Source organism: Pseudophryne corroboree, chromosome 9 (genome assembly GCF_028390025.1).
Source record: "Pseudophryne corroboree isolate aPseCor3 chromosome 9, aPseCor3.hap2, whole genome shotgun sequence".
In the NCBI taxonomy this organism is placed as follows: Eukaryota; Metazoa; Chordata; class Amphibia; order Anura; family Myobatrachidae; genus Pseudophryne; species Pseudophryne corroboree.
This window is the reverse complement of record NC_086452.1, coordinates 311776076-311791698: the sequence shown is the minus strand read 5'-3', so window position 1 is coordinate 311791698 and position 15623 is coordinate 311776076.

Sequence of the window (15623 nt, the reverse complement as noted above, 5' to 3'; positions counted from 1 at the left end):
GCCCCTGTCGTTTTTTAAAAAATTCTGCACCACCAAATTCAAGGTATGTGCAAAACATGGGACGTGCTGGAATTTGCCCATATTTAATGCACACACAATATTGCTGGCATTGTCCGATGCCACAAATCCACAGGAGAGTCCAATTGGGGTAAGCCATTCCGCGATGATCTTCCTCAGTTGCCGTAAGAGGTTTTCAGCTGTGTGCGTATTCTGGAAACTGGTGATACAAAGCGTAGCCTGCCTAGGAAAGAGTTGGCGTTTGCGAGATGCTGCTACTGGTGCCGCCGCTGCTGTTCTTGCGGCGGGAGTCCATACATCTACCCAGTGGGCTGTCACAGTCATATAGTCCTGACCCTGCCCTGCTCCACTTGTCCACATGTCCGTGGTTAAGTGGACATTGGGTACAGCTGCATTTTTTAGGACACTGGTGACTCTTTTTCTGAGGTCTGTGTACATTTTCGGTATCGCCTGCCTAGAGAAATGGAACCTAGATGGTATTTGGTACCGGGGACACAGTACCTCCAACAAGTCTCTAGTTGGCTCTGCAGTAATGATGGATACCGGAACCACGTTTCTCACCACCCAGGATGCCAAGGCCTCAGTTATCCGCTTTGCAGTAGGATGACTGCTGTGATATTTCATCTTCCTCGCAAAGGACTGTTGAACAGTCAATTGCTTACTGGAAGTAGTACAAGTGGGCTTACGACTTCCCCTCTGGGATGACCATCGACTCCCAGCGGCAACAACAGCAGCGCCAGCAGCAGTAGGCGTTACACGCAAGGATGCATCGGAGGAATCCCAGGCAGGAGAGGACTCGTCAGAATTGCCAGTGACATGGCCTGCAGGACTATTGGCATTCCTGGGGAAGGAGGAAATTGACACTGAGGGAGTTGGTGGGGTGGTTTGCGTGAGCTTGGTTACAAGAGGAAGGGATTTACTGGTCAGTGGACTGCTTCCGCTGTCACCCAAAGTTTTTGAACTTGTCACTGACTTATTATGAATGCGCTGCAGGTGACGTATAAGGGAGGATGTTCCGAGGTGGTTAACGTCCTTACCCCTACTTATTACAGCTTGACAAAGGGAACACACGGCTTGACACCTGTTGTCTGCATTTCTGGTGAAATACCTCCACACCGAAGAGCTGATTTTTTTGGTATTTTCACCTGGCATGTCAACGGCCATATTCCTCCCACGGACAACAGGTGTCTCCCCGGGTGCCTGACTTAAACAAACCACCTCACCATCAGAATCCTCCTGGTCAATTTCCTCCCCAGCGCCAGCAACACCCATATCCTCCTCATCCTGGTGTACTTCAACACTGACATCTTCAATCTGACTATCAGGAACTGGACTGCGGGTGCTCCTTCCAGCACTTGCAGGGGGCGTGCAAATGGTGGAAGGCGCATGCTCTTCACGTCCAGTGTTGGGAAGGTCAGGCATCGCAACCGACACAATTGGACTCTCCTTGTGGATTTGGGATTTCGAAGAATGCACAGTTCTTTGCTGTGCTGCTTTTGCCAGCTTGAGTCTTTTCATTTTTCTAGCGAGAGGCTGAGTGCTTCCATCCTCATGTGAAGCTGAACCACTAGCCATGAACATAGGCCAGGGCCTCAGCCGTTCCTTGCCACTCCGTGTGGTAAATGGCATATTGGCAAGTTTACGCTTCTCCTCCGACAATTTTATTTTAGGTTTTGGAGTCCTTTTTTTTCTGATATTTGGTGTTTTGGATTTGACATGCTCTGTACTATGACATTGGGCATCGGCCTTGGCAGACGACGTTGCTGGCATTTCATCGTCTCGGCCATGACTAGTGGCAGCAGCTTCAGCACGAGGTGGAAGTGGATCTTGATCTTTCCCTAATTTTGGAACCTCAACATTTTTGTTCTCCATATTTTAATAGGCACAACTAAAAGGCACCTCAGGTAAACAATGGAGATGGATACTAGTATACAATTATGGACTGCCTGCCGACTGCAGACACAGAGGTAGCCACAGCCGTGAACTACCGTACCGTACTGTACTGTGTCTGCAGCTAATATAGACTGGTTGATAAAGAGAAGATGTCTATGTAACTATGTATGTATAAAGAAGAATGAAAAAAATCCACGGTTAGGTGGTATTACAATTATGGACGGACTGCCTGCCGAGTGCAGAGACACAGAGGTAGCCACAGCCGTGAACTACCGTACTGTGTCTGCTGCGACTGGATGATAAATGATATAAAAAATATATATATATCACTACTGCAGCCGGACAGGTATATATTATATATTATATAATGACGGACCTGCTGGACACTGTCTGTCAGCAGAATGAGTTTTATTTTTATAGAATAAAAAAAAAAAAAACACACAAGTGAAGTCACACGACGAGTGTTTAACTTTTTCAGGCAATCACAATATAAGTATACTACTAACTATACTGGTGGTCAGTGTGGTCAGGTCACTGGTCAGTCACACTGGCAGTGGCACTCCTGCAGCAAAAGTGTGCACTGTTTAATTTTAATATAATATGTACTCCTGGCTCCTGCTATAACCTATAACTGGCACTGCAGTAGTGCTCCCCAGTCTCCCCCACAATTATAAGCTGTGTGAGCTGAGCAGTCAGACAGATATATAATATATATAGATGATGCAGCACACTGGCCTGAGCCTGAGCAGTGCACACAGATATGGTATGTGACTGACTGAGTCACTGTGTGTATCGCTTTTTTCAGGCAGAGAACGGATATATTAAATAAACTGCACTGTGTGTCTGGTGGTCACTCACTATATAATATATTATGTACTCCTGGCTCCTGCTATAACCTATAACTGGCACTGCAGTAGTGCTCCCCAGTCTCCCCCACAATTATAAGCTGTGTGAGCTGAGCAGTCAGACAGATATATATAATATTATATATAGATAATAGATGATGCAGCACACTGGCCTGAGCCTGAGCAGTGCACACAGATATGGTATGTGACTGACTGAGTCACTGTGTGTATCACTTTTTTCAGGCAGAGAACGGATATATTAAATAAACTGCACTGTGTGTCTGGTGGTCACTCACTATATAATATATTATGTACTCCTGGCTCCTGCTATAACCTATAACTGGCACTGCAGTAGTGCTCCCCAGTCTCCCCCACAATTATAAGCTGTGTGAGCTGAGCAGTCAGACAGATATATATAATATTATATATAGATAATAGATGATGCAGCACACTGGCCTGAGCCTGAGCAGTGCACACAGATATGGTATGTGACTGACTGAGTCACTGTGTGTATCGCTTTTTTCAGGCAGAGAACGGATATATTAAATAAACTGCACTGTGTGTCTGGTGGTCACTCACTATATAATATATTATGTACTCCTGGCTCCTGCTATAACCTATAACTGGCACTGCAGTAGTGCTCCCCAGTCTCCCCCACAATTATAAGCTGTGTGAGCTGAGCAGTCAGACAGATATATATAATATTATATATAGATAATAGATGATGCAGCACACTGGCCTGAGCCTGAGCAGTGCACACAGATATGGTATGTGACTGAGTCACTGTGTGCTGTGTATCGCTTTTTTCAGGCAGAGAACGGATTATAAAGTAAACTGCACTGTCCTCACTAGTAAACTCTCTCCACTCAGTCTCTACACTTCTACAGTAACAGTACTCCTCCTAGTCAGCTCCAGTAAATCTCTCTCAGTCTCTTATAATCTAAATGGAGAGGACGCCAGCCACGTCCTCTCCCTATCAATCTCAATGCACGTGTGAAAATGGCGGCGACGCGCGGCTCCTTATATAGAATCCGAGTCTCGCGATAGAATCCGAGCCTCGCGAGAATCCGACAGCGTCATGATGACGTTCGGGCGCGCTCGGGTTAACCGAGCAAGGCGGGAAGATCCGAGTCGCTCGGACCCGTGAAAAAAAACATGAAGTTCTGGCGGGTTCGGATTCAGAGAAACCGAACCCGCTCATCTCTAGTAGTTCTCCCCACGTAACATAAGCCACACCCACATTTCAGAAGATGTATGACAAACTTGGAGTCACAATTCATGAAAGACTGTAATACATATTCTTCATTGGTCAGGGGCAGGTGTATTGATGTGGTTTTTCTGGATATATAGGAGCACATGGTGCAAGGTGTCTTACCACATCTATAAAAGCCACATGGTCTCTGTACTAACCAACTCTGATCAGTGGGTTTAGTATTAGCTTTGTTTATTCTCAGATGACTTGGTGCTAGTATAGTTTTTAGAGTCTTATTTTTCTTATAAATTACCTGTATATTATTCGGTAATAATTTCCCGAGTATATTGTCTTGTCTCAATACTTTATAATTACGGGAGATGACGGCCTTAATTTGTTCTGAGCATCTGTTATATTTGCTAATGAAAGCACACTGTCTATCTTCTATCTTTTTAACAGAATCCTGAGAGGATTTATGATCCATATATTTCTCTAGGAGATCTTTTCTATCCATATTCAACACCTCTTCTAAAGCTTGTTTTAGAATATTGTCAGGATACTCTCTCAATCTGAATGATTCGATCATGTCGGTCGCTTGTGTACGGAAGGTATCGATCTCCGTACAGTTGCGACGCAATCTCATTAATTGCCCCTTTGGTATATTGCGTTTCCAGGGAGCATAATGCGCACTTCTATAGTGTAAATATGAATTAGTGTTGACCGATTTGACATAATTGGAAGTAATTATTTTATCTCCCGCTGTTCTAAGGGTCACGTCCAGAAAGTCGACGTGTCCCTGACTATAAGTGAAAGTGAATGATAAATTATATATATTGGAATTAAGTGATGAAACAAAGTTAGACGCTGATGAAAAATCCCCGTCCCAAATAATAAAAAGATCATCTATGTAACGGCCATAGAAGACCAGGTTCTCGCCCCTGCCGCCGCTCCACACATGGTGATCTTCAAAATCTCCCATGTAGAGATTGGCATAACTGGGCGCGAACCTGGTCCCCATGGCCGTCCCCATAACCTGTAAATAATAAGTGTCCAAAAAAAGAAAATAATTGTGATGTAGAATAAACGAGATACAGTCCAGAAGAAATTTATTGTGTTCCACACTGAGGTCTCCATCTGAGGACAAACGTTCACGTACAGTTTCTATGCCCTTAGAGTGAGGAATGTGGGTATAGAATGCTTGGACATCTAGTGTCAAAAATGCATAACTTTGTTTCCAAGAGATCTTTTGAATTTTGTTAAGGAAATCTGTTGTGTCCCTCAGATGGGACCTCAGTGTGGAAACACGTGGTTGTAGAAAATAGTCTATATAGTATGAGAGATTGGAGGTAAGGGAGTTGATGCCAGAAATAATAGGTCTCCCGGGAGGTGAAGTGAGGGATTTGTGAATTTTTGGGAGAAAATAAAAAGTGGGTGTAACCGCAAATGAAGGGAACAGGAATCGTCATTCTTCTCTGGAGATGACCCCTGAAAGAACAGCAGAGTCCAACAGAAGAAAGAGTTCTTGAGTATAAGCCTGTGTAGGGTTCGTTTTGAGAATTGAATAAAATTGAGTATCGTGCAGCTGTCTGAATGCTTCGTTGGTGTAATCTTCTCTATTCATTAGAACTAGACCTCCCCCCTTATCCGCCTCTTTAATAATTATAGTAGTATCCTGAGTCAGATGTTTAAGGGCTCTCTTTTCCTGTCTGGATAGATTAGAATGGTGATGATTTTGTTTGTGTTGTTTCCCAATTAAATCTTTAAAGTCTCCCAAGGTAATTTTGTAGAAAGACTTGATGCAACTACTCTTAGCCGAAATCGGAAAGAATTCGAATTTGAGTCTAAATGTGTTGGCTGATTTTTGTATATCGAAAATCTTTCGATAATCCTCGGACTTAGGTTGTTCTGTATGGTTCTGTTCCCAGAGATCCTCGAGGGTGGAAAGCATAGCATCATCATTAGAATCCAACAAGATAGGTATGGATTGATCTCTTTGTCGCTCAAGATCCCTTTTGGCAAAGAATCTTTTGCGGCACAGAGACCTGACATAGCGATTTAATTCAACATAGAGATCAAAGATGTTGGGTTCATCTGTTGGAGAAAATTTCAAACCTTTCTCCAATAGAGAAATATCTGATTGACTTAATGTTCGATTAGATAAATTAAAGATACTACTTTTATGTGTCTCACTAGTTTGATGTTGTACTATACTCTGCTTGGATTTTTTCTGTGCATGCTTTCCTCCTCTCTTGCCCCTGGGCTTATATCCCTTCCTCTTTTTGGGGTGGCTTTGTAATGTGAGTGATTGAATTTCGTTTTTGGACGTGCCCCTAAAAAATCCCTATCTTCTATATAATGTTTCTGTGCCCCTCCCAGATTCTCATCTCCATATTCACTTCTTCTCTCCTGATGGGGAGAGGTGTGGCTATCTGTAGGATTATATTGCTCCCTCCTATCCACTTTCTTATATCCCTGGTTTTTATAATTGTTGGGATAAGGGGAGTCTTTGGACTGGTTCCTATATGACTGTCTACCTCATCCCCGTTTGCGGCCCCGGATTAGGGCTCCGGCGCCCACGTGGTGCCCGCCGGCCCGGGGCTGGCTGCAGGGGGTGGGGGGGGGTGCACGGCATGTCCGGGTGGGCCGATTTTTGGGTCCCTCATTGGGTTTGGGTAGGGGATCGCGGCCTGGGTGCCCTGGGTTTGGGTGCAGGTTTCCGTGGGTGGGCTCCGTTTCGTGGGTGCATTTGGGTGCCCCCTCCCTTAGTGGGGGCCCCCGGCCTCGGTGCCCGCGGCGGGGTCTCACCTGTGTGGCCCCCCCTTCTCATGCTTGGTTGTTCTGTCCTGGGCCCCCCCCCATTTCCCGGCTTGCAGGTGCCCCCGCATTGCAGGCTGGGACGGTGCGGATGGTGGCAGCGCTGTCGTCTCCGCCTGCATCGTTCCACCTGCCTGGCCCTCATTCTTGTTTTCCGTCGTTGGCTGGGTTTTTCCTGGGGTCAGGTCCCGCCACTTTTTCCCGCAGCTCGTACCTGGCCCGTTGCGCGGCGGTCACCACATCTTCCATTGTTCGCTTCCCGGGCCCCCTGCCCGCCTCCCCTCAATCTTCCCCCCTTTTGCTCAGTTTCGTCCCCTGGGATTCCGCCACGCGGGCTGCCAGCTCGGTAAATCCCCCGCTACGGCCCGCAGGCCCAGATTTCACAGCCTCCCCGCTCCCGCGCAGTTCCCCACGGTTCCGCCATGTTTTCCCGTGCAGCGGTTATCTTCCCCTCCCATGGCTTACGGCCTACGCCATTTGGGACGCCCCGTGGGTCATGGCTGCCTTTCTGCATGATTTCCTCCCTACCACGCGGGGGTCCCCGCCGCCTCTGCCAGCTTCCCCCCCCCCCCGGGTTTCGGGGTTTGACTTGCCACTTTCGCCTGTTTCTCCTGTTTTGTTGTCGACGCGCGGGCGTTTCCTGCCCTTGTTGTACCCTCTGTTTTGTCTGTTCAGGTGTCGGCGGGACCTGGGGAGTCAGGGCTTCAACACGGAGGAACCGGAGGCCGAGGAGGGGTGCAGCGGCAGCGGAAGACGCATCGCCGAGATCGGTGGCGGCAGCGGATGGTGTTCCAGGTCCTTCAGGCACCGGTGAGCATGCTGTTGTTTCTCCTTATTGTTACAGTACGTTTAACTTCTGTAGTTTTCCTCTGGTTCTCCTTGGCGCCCGCATTAGTTGGCTGGGCTCCTGCGCGGCGCGTGGCGTTAGGCGTCTCGGAAAGGCAGGGCGCCGGCGGCTGCTGTTCCCTCCGCCTCCTGCGGTTCGCCCGTACTTTAATCTGTGGTTACGATGTTTTGTTTGTACGGCTTGTGGCACCGGGTCGCGACCTGCCGCGTATCACCACATGGTGCAGTTTGGTGTCAGCGCACGCGATTTAAATCCCAGGTTTACGCGTGGGTAGATAACGACGTCAAGTCCGTTGTGTTCGGGGCGGTAACGTCGTTTTTCCTTGGGGTTGTGGTTGGGGGTCAACCGGCAGGCCGGACCGCACAGTGGGGTCCCAGGTCGCCAGCCCCTCACATTTGGCACTTCTGTTTGGCGTTCCTTGGTAAGGGTGGGTTTTTTTAGCTTATGGCACGGGCAAGTACACCATAGATATACACTCCCGTTTTCGTCACTCATGCAAATTTGTGAGGCCTGTCACCCGTCCAGTGACGGGGCGCTCACGCTGTCCCGCATCAGGTCCGGCAGAAGGTGCACGCAGAACCGGCTTGGGGCTTGTGTGGGCTCTATGCCATTTTTTCCTGTCTTCACGACTTGTGCATCTTTCCTGTGGGGTTGGTGCCCAAGGACCCCGGGCTAGTTCCGCCTTATCCTACATTCGTCTTATCTTCATGGTGTTTCTTTTCATGCTCCGTTTCCGAGACCGGGCGCAGGTTGAGTATTAGTCTTTTAGGGACTCTGCGTTTTGTTTCGTGATTATGGGCCGGGTACCTCCTTTTTGGCTAACTTATACGTTGGTGGTGTTTTCGCCTCTTCCCCTGCGCCCCTATCCCCTGCAATTTTTCGGGCCTTGATTAGGTGCCAGTTTTATGCTGACAGGTGCTTGTCCCTGGGGTTTTTCTGTCTCATGTGCCTCTTTGAGTAATGCGGCACTTTCTTGCGTTGGCATACTGTCCATCTCCGGCCCCCCCCTCTGTGTTTCTCGCCACCGGGACTATTTTATCTTAATGGGTCTGGTAGGCATTTCGGTTTGCAGCTATCCTTCTGTAGGTTGCCAGGTCTTGTTCGGGGGCCTGGGTGTTCCCGTTGCCCCGGTGCGCTGATAGGGCCCTACCGGTTGCCTGAGTTTTCAGAGGTTGGCGCTTGGCACAATGGCGGGTTGCTGTCGCCTCCCTGCTGACAAGTTACCGACACTTTTGGTTTTTATTAACCACTGCTTGGGGCAACGCGATGTTCGGTTTTGGCGGGTGCGGTCGCCGTTTAGCTCCTCCCCGTTTTGCGAGCAGGTTTATCCCCATGGGTGGCATAGTTTGCAGTAAACCTGCGGGCCGCTGCGGGGTTGGCCAGGTAGGGTCACGCAGTTTCCCTTCCCGCGAGATCAGAGATGTTTTCGTGGTTTCGGTCTTCATTCCTATAGTCTTGTTACGGGGAGGTTTTTCGGGCCTCCTCCTCCTTGTTCCCTCCAGTCCCCCCAGGCTTTGCGACTGTTGCGACATCTGTTTGTCTGCTGGTGGCACAGTTTTACCATTGCGCGCCCAGAGTCAGAATGGGTTTGCGGATGCTTTATCTCATTTCAGTTTGATAAGTGCCGTGAGTGGGTTCCGGGGGGGGCAACATAGGTTTTCTCATGCTCGTCTTCTGTCGGGCGGATTGTACGGGTGGCTACTCGGACTAGGCACGCGTTGGCTCCTTCCTCGTTTGGGGCGTCGGCTGCGTCCGGGTGTTTTTTCAGTAGGTTGGCTACAGCGGGTGTGTCCCTGGTAGATGGCTGATGGTTATGTTCGATCGTTATCTGGGAGGTAGGTCCTAGGCTGCCCGGTATCCTGCCCTTGCGGGCATTTCCTTCTGTTCTGGGCTGCGCGAGCTGGTGGACCCCGCCTGGTCTTTCGCCCCCCTTTCGTGAGCGCTTAACGGTTGGGCTAGGGTGCAGCCATAGGCCTGCTACGTGGCTTCCCGTAGGCCTGCTACGTGGCAACTTTTGGCGTAATTGCTGGGTGGGTGTTAGGGTCTCCTGCCCTGTGCTGCCACGTCATCATGGCAACCGGGAGACAAGTGCTAGCGGAGTGACCTGAGCGCAGCTGATACTCCGGTTCGGGTCTTTTGCTGTGCAGTGGTTATAGGCTCTGTGCATGGCAGGGGATCCGGTGCTGGTTTTTGTGCTCACAGTCTGTGAGGTCTGAGTGGGGCGTGGACAGCACCTGCTTTATAAGGCCTCTTCTCAGGGTAAGCAGATGCTGCTGAATCTTTGTTGGTTAGTCAGTTTCTGAAAGTTAGCCAGTACTGTGTAGCTTTGTATTTGTTTGTTGCTTACTGCAAATAGGCCTGGGGATTTGGTATTACACTCTGCCAATCCAGACCTAGCAGTAAGACTGGAGTCAGTCGTTTAGCTTGCTGGGGTTCTGTTACTACTCTGTGAACTTAGCAAGTTTGTGGCTGTATTCTAAGACTTGCCTGTCTAATCCTGTCTCACTGTGCTAGGTGTCAGGGGTCAGTTTAGTGGCAGTAAGCTGAACCTGTGCACTGCAAGTGAGAATTAGGATTGTGGAGACTCTCCTTGTGTCTATCATTCCATCTCTGACCAAGGAGTTTACTGCCACACCCGTTGGTAACCCTTTAGGGTTTTGCTGTTGCCCTTAGCAACAGCATTTCGGGTTCTCTACGTATTAAAACACAACATCTTGCTTTTCCCATCTGAGCAGTTCTAATACAAGGGAGATACCCAGTTCCTTAGCCTCTGGGCTTCTCTGTTCACTTTGTGTGTATTTAGTTAACCTATCACCTTCTGTGTACGTTATGTCATATTCCCCAGTCTGTCTGTAAGTCCATTTGTTTTGCATAACAGTTCAAACACCAGTACATTCCTGCAGGCACTGGAGTGCATAACAGTCCTGACACCAGTACTTTCCTGCAGGCACTGGTGTGCATAACATATTCAGCAGCCTAATACTCCTGTTGAAATTTTGTGGGAATATGGAGCATACCCCTCAAAATACATTGCAACAGGTGGTCGATCAGGTGCAGGTCCTGACTCGACAATTTAATGATTTGTCCATTAAAATGCACACCTCCCAGGCTGCTGGCGGAGCTCCCGCAGCAGCAGCACCTGCAGGGGTTAAGGAGCCGAAAGTAAATCTCCCGGATCGTTTTTCTGGCGATCGCTCGCAGTTCTTTTGTTTCAAGGAGAGCTGCAAGCTATACTTCCGGCTTAGGCCTCAGTCTTCTGGGTCGGAGATTCAGCGGGTGGGCATAGTGATTTCCTTGCTACAAGGAGACCCACAGGTCTGGGCATATGGGTTGCAGCCTGACTGTCCGTCGCTTAAAAGTGTTGATGCTTTTTTTACGGGACTGGGCATGTTGTATGATGACCCTGACAAGACGGCCTCAGCCGAGGCTCAGATTTCGATCCTTAAGCAAGGGCGAAGGCCAGTTGAGGTTTACTGTACGGAGTTTCGGAGGTTGGCCCATGATACCCAGTGGAATGACCCAGCCCTGAGACACCAGTACCGAAGAGGTCTTTCTAACCAGATAAAGGACCAACTGGTACAATATCCCTTGCCTGATAGCTTGGATCAGCTCATGCAGTTATCCATCCGGGTGGATAGACGGCTGAGAGAGCGTAGGCTTGAAAGGGAGACTGAGATTTCCTTCCATCCCAAGGGAACCTCAGACTCTGAGGAATTTTCAGAGGAGCCTATGCAGATTGGGGCTACCCGCCTCTCCTCGCGTGAGAAGACGCGGAGGAGACAGCAGGGGTTGTGTTTGTACTGTGGGAATAAAGGTCATGTGGTAGTATCATGCCCAGAAAAGCCGGAAAACTTCAGGGCCTGAGGGTGATGGGAAATATCCTGTCAGGCCAGAAGTCAGAATTTCCCAAGAAGACTTTTATCATTCCGGTGACCTTGAAGATCCTCGGTCAAACTGTCAAGACTGAGGCCTTTGTGGACAGTGGGGCCGACGGGGTTTTTATGGACCGCCAATTCGCCCTGAAACACTCTGTTCCCTTAGTACCCTTGGCATCGGAAATTGAGATTTGTGGGTTAAACGGGGAACCATTATCCCAAGGTAAAATTACCTCTTGCACTAGCCAGATTTCTTTGTTTATTGGAGCCACACACTCTGAAAAATTGTCCTTTTATGTGACTGTCTGTACTTTTGCCCCATTGGTGTTGGGGTTACCCTGGTTAAGGGCCCACAATCCTCAATTTGACTGGGTCTCTGGGGAGATTCTTAGTTGGGGTACTGATTGTTTCAGGAGTTGCTTGAGCCTTCCAGTCAGGCTCTCACAGCTAAGTTTGCCAGGATTGCCAGGGTGTTATGCAGATTTTGCGGACGTGTTCTCCAAAAAAGTTGCAGAGGTACTACCTCCCCATCGCCCCTATGACTGTGCCATTGATTTGTTGCCAAATGCTAAGCTTCCCAAGAGCAGGTTGTACTCCCTGTCACGTCCTGAGACTCAGGCTATGGCAGAGTACATTCAGGAGAACTTGGCTAAGGGATTTATCAGACCTTCACAGTCTCCAGTTGGGTCGGGGTTCTTCTTCGTGGGTAAAAAGGACGGTTCGTTGCGACCCTGCATCGACTTCAGGGAATTGAACCGTATCACGATTAAAAACTCATACCCACTGCCTCTCATTTCGGTCTTGTTTGACCAGCTTCGTACTGCCACCATTTTTTTCTAAGATTGACCTACGCGGTGCGTACAATCTAATCCGAATAAGAGAGGGGGATGAATGGAAGACTGCCTTTAATACCCACTCAGGGCATTATGAATATTTGGTGATGCCTTTTGGGCTCTGTAATGCCCCGGCAGTCTTCCAGGATTTCATGAATGATGTGCTCAGGGAATATTTGGATAGATTCTTAGTTGTATACTTAGATGACATCCTAATCTTCTCCCATTCCCTGGAGGAACATCGGAAGCATGTACGCTTAGTCCTCCAGAAACTCAGAGACCACCGGCTTGGGGCGAAGCTGGAGAAGTGCGAATTTGAAGTTCAGCAAATCGCATTTCTAGGATATATTATCTCCCCAGAAGGTTTCCAAATGGAGGGTTCCAAGGTACAGGCAGTCCTGGATTGGGTGCAGCCCACTAGTTTAAAGGCGCTTCAGCGTTTCCTGGGCTTTGCGAATTTTTATAGACGATTTATCGCTGGATTTTCGTCTATAGTGGCGCCCTTGGTGGCACTCACTAAGAAAGGGGCGGATGTTGCTCACTGGTCTTGTGAGGCTAAAGCGGCTTTTGCCCGTCTCAAAAGGGCATTTGTTTCGGCCAAGGTGCTGCGACACCCAGATCCAGAGCGTCCTTTTGTGGTGGAGGTGGATGCCTCTGAGATGGGTATTGGGGCAGTGCTTTCTCAGATGGGAGTGTCTGATAATCGCCTTCATCCCTGTGCTTACTTTTCCCGTAAATTTTCGCCTGCCGAGATGAATTATGACGTGGGTAACCGGGAATTGTTGGCTATTAAGGATGCACTCGAGGAGTGGAGACACTGGCTTGAGGGGGCTAAGTTTGTGGTCTCAATTCTCACTGACCATAAGAATCTGGCATATTTAGAGTCAGCGAAGCGTCTCAATGCCAGGCAGGCATGATGGGCTTTGTTTTTTGCTCGCTTTAATTTTTTGATAACATATCGCCCTGGGTCAAAAAACATCAAGGCTGATGCGCTCTCGCGGAGTTTTGCTCCAATCCAGGAGACCACCGAGGAGCCGTTGCCCATTGTTTCCCCATCATGTATTAAAGTGGGCATTACCCAGGAACTCTTATCATTAGTCCTTAGAGCACAGGAGCAGGCTCCTCCAGACCTACCGGTAGGTCTTTTGTTTGTGCCTCCTAGGTTAAGACAGCGAGTGTTCCTGGAATTCCATGCCAAGAAGTCTGCAGGTCACCCGGGTATTGCCAGAACTCGGGAGTTGCTATCTAGGGCGGTGTGGTGGCCCTCGGTGGCTAAGGATGTGGATCAGTGGGTTCGGGCATGTGACATCTGTGCCCGAAATAAGACTCCTAGAGGGGTTCCGGTTGGCCCATTACATCCACTCTCTATCCCATCTAAGCCATGGACCCACATTTCAATGGATTTTGTGGTGGACTTGCCCAAATCCTCGGGGATGACAGCCATCTGGGTTGTCGTTGACAGGTTTTCGAAGATGGCGCACTTCGTTCCACTGGTTGGGCTGCCATCGGCCAGACGCCTGTCTGAATTATTTATGCTGCATGTTGTGCGTCTCCACGGGTTGCCACTTGATGTGGTCTCTGACCGCGGATCCCAGTTTGTGGCCAAATTCTGGAGGGCATTTTGTTCCGATCTCCAGATTTCTGTCAGCTTGTCGTCGGGCTACCATCCGCAGTCTAATGGGCAGACTGAAAGGGTGAACCAGTCCTTGGAGCAGTTCCTCAGGTGTTATGTCTCCAAGTGTCAGACTGACTGGGTTGCTCATCTGTCCATGGCGGAGTTTGCCTATAACAACGCGGCTCACTCTGCTACAGGGATCTCTCCATTCCTTTGTGTGTATGGGCATCATCCTACGGCCAATTCTTTTGACCCCCTGGACTCCACGCCTGGTGGTTCCTCTGTGGTTTCGGTCCTTAGAGGTATTTGGCGGAAAGTGAAGAAAGCCCTTGTGTCTGTGTCATTAGTGACCAAAAGGGTTTTTGATAAGCGGAAAAGACCCTGCAGCTTCAAATTAGGAGACTTCGTCTGGTTGTCTACCAAGAATTTGAAGTTGAGACAGCCATCTCATAAGTTAGGCCCCCGGTTCATCGGCCCTTATAAGATCACCAGGGTTATCAATCCGGTGGCATTTCAGTTAGATCTGCCCCGTTCTTTGGGTATCAATAAAACCTTTCATTGTTCCCTTTTAAAACGGGCGATTAGTAATCCTTCTTCCAGTGGAAGACCTTCCCCTCTTCTGATACGTGGCCAGAGGGAGTTTGTTGTTGAAAGGATTCTTGACTCCAAGGTGGTTCGGGGTCGGCTGTCATTTTTGGTGCACTGGAAGGGGTATGGCCCGGAGGAGCAGTCGTGGGTGCGCAGTTGTGATCTTCATGCCCCCAGACTGATACGCTCTTTCTTCTCGCAGTTCCCCGATAAACCCGGTGGTAGGGGTTCTTTGACCCCTCGTCAGAGGGGGGGTACTGTTAGGGTCTCCTGCCCTGTGCTGCCACGTCGTCATGGCAACCGGGAGACAAGTGCTAGCGGAGTGACCTGAGCGCAGCTGATACTCCGGTTCGGGTCTTTTGCTGTGCAGTGGTTATAGGCTCTGTGCATGGCAGGGGATCCGGTGCTGGTTTTTGTGCTCACAGTCTGTGAGGTCTGAGTGGGGCGTGGACAGCACCTGCTTTATAAGGCCTCTTCTCAGGGTAAGCAGATGCTGCTGAATCTTTGTTGGTTAGTCAGTTTCTGAAAGTTAGCCAGTACTGTGTAGCTTTGTATTTGTTTGTTGCTTACTGCAAATAGGCCTGGGGATTTGGTATTACACTCTGCCAATCCAGACCTAGCAGTAAGACTGGAGTCAGTCATTTAGCTTGCTGGGGTTCTGTTACTACTCTGTGAACTTAGCAAGTTTGCGGCTGTATTCTAAGACTTGCCTGTCTAATCCTGTCTCACTGTGCTAGGTGTCAGGGGTCAGTTTAGTGGCAGTAAGCTGAACCTGTGCACTGCAAGTGAGAATTAGGATTGTGGAGACTCTCCTTGTGTCTATCATTCCATCTCTGACCAAGGAGTTTACTGCCACACCCGTTGGTAACCCTTTAGGGTTTTGCTGTTGCCCTTAGCAACAGCATTTCGGGTTCTCTACGTATTAAAACACAACATCTTGCTTTTCCCATCTGAGCAGTTCTAATACAAGGGAGATACCCAGTTCCTTAGCCTCTGGGCTTCTCTGTTCACTTTGTGTGTATTTAGTTAACCTATCACCTTCTGTGTACGTTATGTCATATTCCCCAGTCTGTCTGTAAGTCCATTTGTTTTGCATAACAGTT